The sequence below is a fragment of the Arachis ipaensis genome, chromosome B6, assembly GCF_059453495.1.
Source record: "Arachis ipaensis isolate K30076 ecotype BB chromosome B6, ASM5945349v1, whole genome shotgun sequence".
Taxonomy (NCBI): Eukaryota; Viridiplantae; Streptophyta; class Magnoliopsida; order Fabales; family Fabaceae; genus Arachis; species Arachis ipaensis.
This window is the reverse complement of record NC_142441.1, coordinates 99,950,758-99,956,614: the sequence shown is the minus strand read 5'-3', so window position 1 is coordinate 99,956,614 and position 5,857 is coordinate 99,950,758. Positions and strand designations below refer to the sequence as shown.

The window sequence follows — 5,857 nt, the reverse complement described above, 5'->3', positions numbered from 1 at the left end:
GGAAAGCATTATTGGGCTTCTTGCTGTCCTGACTTAGCCTAATGGTCCTTGCCCATTCTTCCTTGGTTAGAACTTGATGTAACTCCATATGCACAAGTGCTGTCAGGTTTCCAAAACTCTTCTCGAGCTTCTTTGCATGTGCTCTAGTGATGGGGCCCTCTGGAAGTGTGAAATTCCCATTCTACCCTTTTGTCTTAGAATGCCCCTATTGTCTTTCCGAGCATGTATCATTCCTTCCTTCCTCAAAAAGATTCGTCCTCGAATCTGTGTCCATATCAAAAAAAGAGAGATCAGAAACATTGAAAGTAGCAGAGATATGATACTCACCTGGTAAGTCAATCTTGTAGGCATTGTCACTGATCTTCTCAAGCACTTGGAATGGGCCATCCCCTCTAGCATCAAGTTTAGTCTTCCTCTGAGTAGGAAATCTCTCCTTCCTCAAATGTACCCAAACCCAATCTCCTGGTTCGAAGACTATATGCTTTCGGCTCTTGTTAATCCTTTCATCCGTGGTTTTGTTCTTCCTCTCAATTAGGTCATGAGCCTTTGCATATATTGCTTTAACTTTCTCACCGTTGCTAGCTCCATCTAAACTAATAAGATCACTCAAAGGTAAAGGCATTAAATTCAAGACAGTGAGAGGATTAAAACCATAGAGAAGTTCAAAGGGTGAAAAACCAGTGGAAGAATGGATTGTCCTGTTATAAGCAAACTCAATAAAAGGTAGACAATCTTCCCAGGTTTTCAAATTCTTACCAACAACAGCATGCAATAAGGTTCCCAATGTCCTATTTACGACTTCAGTTTGAGGGTGACAAGTAGTTGAGTATAACAATTTTGTTCCCAACTTGCTCCACAAAACTTTCCAAAAGTGACTTAAGAATTTGACATCACGATCAGAAACAATAGTTTAGGGAACACCATGTAAGCGTACAACTTCTCGAAAGAATAGGCCAGCAATATGTGTGGCATCATCAGTTTTATGGCAAGCAATGAAATGAGCCATTTTACTAAATCTATCTACCACAACAAAAATGCTATCTCGACCTCTCCTAGTTCTAGGAAACCAAGAACAAAATCCATAGAAATATCAACCCATGGATGCACAGGAACAGGTAAAGGAGTATACAAACCACGTAGTAAAGACTTAGATTTAGCTTGTTTACATGCAATGCATTTAGCACAAAATTTTTCAACATCTTTACGCATGTGGGGCCAGTAAAAATGCTCAGATAAAACATTCAAAGTCTTATGCACACCAAAATGACCCATCAAACCCCCACTATGTGATTCTAGAACAAGTAATTCCCTAATAGAATAAGTAGGTACACAAATCCTATTACCCCGAAAAAGAAAGCCATCATGCTTATAGAATTTGTTATATGCACCATGTTCACATGCAGCATAGATAGAGGCAAAAGCAAAATCAGTTGCATACAATTCCTTCATACACTCAAAACCTAGCAGTTTAGAAGTAAGGGTTGTGATTAAGGAATACCTTCTAGATAATGCATCAGCAACCACATTCTCTTTACCTTGCTTATAGGCGATTACATATGGAAAGGATTCAAGGAATTCTATCCATTTTTCATGTCTCTTGTTCAGCTTCCCTTGGCCCTTCAAGTGTTTGAGGGATTCATGGTTAGTATGTACCACAAATTCCTTAGATAGAAAATAATGCTGCCACACTTCCAAAGCTCGTACCAAGGCATAAAGCTCTTTATCATAAGTGGAGTAGTTGAGACGGGCCCCATTTAACTTCTCACTGAAATAGGCGATTGCTCGCTTTTCCTGCATCAAAACAACACCTATACCAATTCCGAAAGCATCACATTCAATTTCAAAAGTTTTAGAAAAATCTGGTAAAATAAGAATGGAGGCAGAACACAATATTTCTTTCAAGGTGTTAAAGGCAAGTTCTTGTTCCTGATCCCATTTAAAGTTGACATGTTTCTTGATGATTTCAGTTAAAGGTGCAGCAATAGTAGAAAAATCTTTAACAAACCTCCGATAAAAACCCGCAAGACCATGAAAAATTCTAACATCAGAGACATTCTGAGGTGTGAGCCATTCTCTAATAGCCTTCACCTTCTCGTCATCTACCTCAATTCCTGCAGAACTTATCACAAAACTAGGAATACGACTTTACTCAGACAAAACGAGCACTTTTGGAGATTAGCATACAATTTTCCTTTCTAAGTACCTCTAAAACAGATTGAACATGCAAAATATGATCATCAAGACATTTACTGTAGATAAGGATATCATCAAAATAAACAACCACAAATTTACCTAAAAACTCTCGCAACATATGATTCATTAGTCTCATGAATGTACTAGGTGCATTAGTCAAACCAAATGGCATAACTAACCACTCATACAAACCATATTTAGTTTTGAAACCTATTTTCCATTCATCACAAAGTTTCATTCGTATTTGATGATAACCACTCCTTAAATCTATTTTAGTAAAAATAACAGAACCATGCAATTCATCAAGCATATCATCAAGTCTAGGAGTAGGATGGCGATACTTTACCGTAATCTTATTTACAGCTCTGCAGTCAACACAAATCTTCCATGAGCCATCATTCTTGGGCACCAATAGTACCGGAACAGCACAAAGACTCATGCTTTCTCTTACAAAACCCTTAGCCAAAAGGTCCTCGACTTGCCGTTGTAGTTCCTTCGTCTCCTCAGGATTGGTCCGGTAAGCTGGCCGGTTAGGAATACTTGATCCGGGGACAAAGTCAATCTGATGTTCAATGCCTCGTAATGGAGGTAAACCTGAGAGCATCTCATCCGGAAATACATCGCCAAATTCCTGCAAGAGTGAAATAAAAGCACTAGGCAGGTTATGGTTAGTTTCAATGGTAGAAAAGAAAGACTCTCTAAATCGTACTAACACCAATGCTTTTTTTCCCCTAAACTAGCATGTTTCAGATCCCTCTCTTTTGCATAAAAACATATTTTGTGAGCACTCTCACTCTCTACAGATGCTTCTCGTTTAGAACTCTCTTTTTCACTCAGACCCTGACTCTTTTTCTCACACGTTTCATCTCTCAAAGCCCTCTCTTTACCCTCTTGTTTTTTAATTTTCTCACATCCTAAAGACTCTTTAGTAGATTTGTGAATGCTAGGTTGCTCCAGGTACACTTCTTTAGGTGTCAAAGGTGCAAGGGTAATCTTCTTCCTAAGATAAGTGAAGGAGTATTGGTTTGTGAAACCATCATGGACCACCTTCCTATCATACTGCCATGGACGGCCTAGGAGTAGATGACAAGCCTGCATGGGAACCACGTCACAAAGTACCTCGTCACTATATCTCCCAATAGAGAACTGTATGCAGGCCTGCTTCATAACCTTCAATTCACCAACATCACTTAGCCACTCCAGTTTGTAAGGGTTAGGGTGTTTGGTGCATTTCAACCCCAATTTTGTGATCAAAGTAGAGCTAGCAACATTTGTATGACTTCCAGCATCAATGATCATGAGTCCAACCTTACCTCCCAATAAAACTTTTGTATGAAAGATGTTCTCTCGCTGTTCTAGACTATCATCCTTGGCTTGTACATTTAAGATCCGCCTAGTAATAAGGGTCTTGCCACTAACAGCATACTCAACTATATCTTCATTATCTGTAGCATCATCCGCATGTGGCATGTCTTCATACCTATTTGAGTTATCAGATTCTGAGAAAATATCATTTGCTTTAATTACCATGGTCCTTTTATTTGGACACTCGGAAGCATAACGGCCTAATCCACGGCACATAAAGCAGGTAATATCACGATGTCGTGCAGGAGGTTTAGAAGTGGAATTAGGCGTGTGCGTCTTCCTGTGCTGCTCTGTGGGCTTCTCCTTTGATTCGGTAGGTTTGGATCCAATCTTCTCCCTGAAATTAGCACCTCTTGAATCCCACCTTGAAGTAGAATTACGCAGCCCTTTCGCCTTTTGCTGTCTTTCCACCTTGATAGCTAGGTTCACCAAGTCATCCATAGTCACAAATGGGAGATGTTCTACAGTATTTGCAATGTCTCAGTTCAGCCCACTCAAGAAACGTGCCATAGTAGCCTCAGACTCCTCCTCAATGTTTGCTTAGATTAGCAGCATCTCCATCTCCTTATGATACTCATTTACAGACTTAGAACCTTGGTATAACCGTTGGAGCCGTTGATGTAGCTCCCTGTAATAGTAAGAAGGGACAAACCGTTGTCGCATGACCTTCTTCATCTTCTCCCAAGACAGAATTGGTGGTTGTCCATTCCGTTTCCTCTGTTTGTCCAGCTCGGCCCACCAGACAAGGGCATAATATGAGAATTCTACAGCCGCTAGTCTTACCTTTTTTACATCAGAGTAGTTATGACACTGAAATAAGAGCTCTACATTGCGTTCCCATTCCAGGTACGCCTCAAGGTCACTTCTGCCTTTAAATTTTGGGATACGCATCTTGATAGTATTAAGGTTATTATCAACATCTGCCGGTTGTCTATGATGTCGAGATCTGGATGAAGTCTCCTCCTCAGACTCCGTAGAATCATTATGAATAGATTCTCGTGACTGTGCTTTTCGCCTAGGAGAAAAAGAGTTAATTCGAGAATCCATGTCATCAAGATGTTGTTGAATTCCTATAAGGATGCTGGAAAGTGCGTCGAGGCGGAAAGTTAGTTGTGGATCGGGGTTCCCTTCAGTGTTAGACATCAATGAACCTGTAAAAGAAAAGACCTTACAGCACTCTTCTCACGTGTATCACTCGGAATAGGACACTCGTGTTTCACTCAATACGTGGCTTTTACCCTCTGATGAGCTCACCACTCTTGCCTTTTTCCACTCTTGGATTGCCTTAACAAGTTGCACTTCGGAAGATGAGGAATTGAGACACCAAACTAAGATAATCTGAATGATAGAAACGTTCAACTTGACAAGAAGACAATTAAAGTATGTGAAAAAAGAAACAAGGAGTGATACTAGGATGACAAAAACTAGCAAAATTGAATCCTAAGTGGAACCCAAGGAAAATTTGAAAAGTTAAAACAAAGGGAAAATTTAAATTTCATTTTTTTTTTGCTTTTTTTTTTTGTTTTTTTGTTAACTAGAATAAACAGAAATTGCAGTAATAGAATTTAAGAAAGAATTTTTTTTGTTTTTTTTAATCTAAAGTAAATTTGCAGAAATTGAAGAGAAAAATAAAGAGATTAAACAAGACCCAAGGAACGTGTGGATAAATAAGAATTTACCTACGACCTGTAACTGATACCAAATGATAAGGAATAAAGTTGGGGTTTAAGGGTTTAATACATTCAAAGTAATAAAATCCTAATGGAAGGGGACAAGAAAAGAATGACATCAAGAAGAGGAATTTATTGGCATAAAGAGACACAGCGGAAACATAAAAGATAGATAAAGGAAAAACAAAGGATAGATAAAGTTTTCCTACTAGACCTCTAAGATACCTGTTCTTAGCAACCTAGGTCACCAGAAAGGATTCTCTACTAGACCTTCAAAGAACCTGTCCTTGACAACCTAGATCAGAGGGACGAAAACTAAAAGAAATCACCACGCGGATCACTTTAGTGTTGGATCCTCCAATCTTCCTCATGCAACAAGTGAAGCAAATCATTGACCTCACTTCTCACACAATAAAAAGTGCTTAAAAGCAACTGAAATTTATTCATCAAAGTTATGTAAATTGTCTCACCAAAGGTGTTTAAATAGGCACCTAGCAACTAACTAAAAAATAAGATAACTAATTTAAATCAGATTTGATCTTATTAGATTAGATCAGATTTGATTTAAATTTTAAAATTCTAAAGATATGATAACTAATTTAAATCAGATTTGATCTTATTAGATTAGA

At 38.6% G+C, this 5,857-nt stretch overlaps 1 pseudogene; it reads right to left on the bottom strand.

The window, feature by feature from the left end:
* Positions 1–205: 205 nt before the first annotated feature.
* LOC148561938 (uncharacterized) lies at positions 206–4,701 on the bottom strand (annotated as a pseudogene).
* Positions 4,702–5,857: the final 1,156 nt, after the last annotated feature.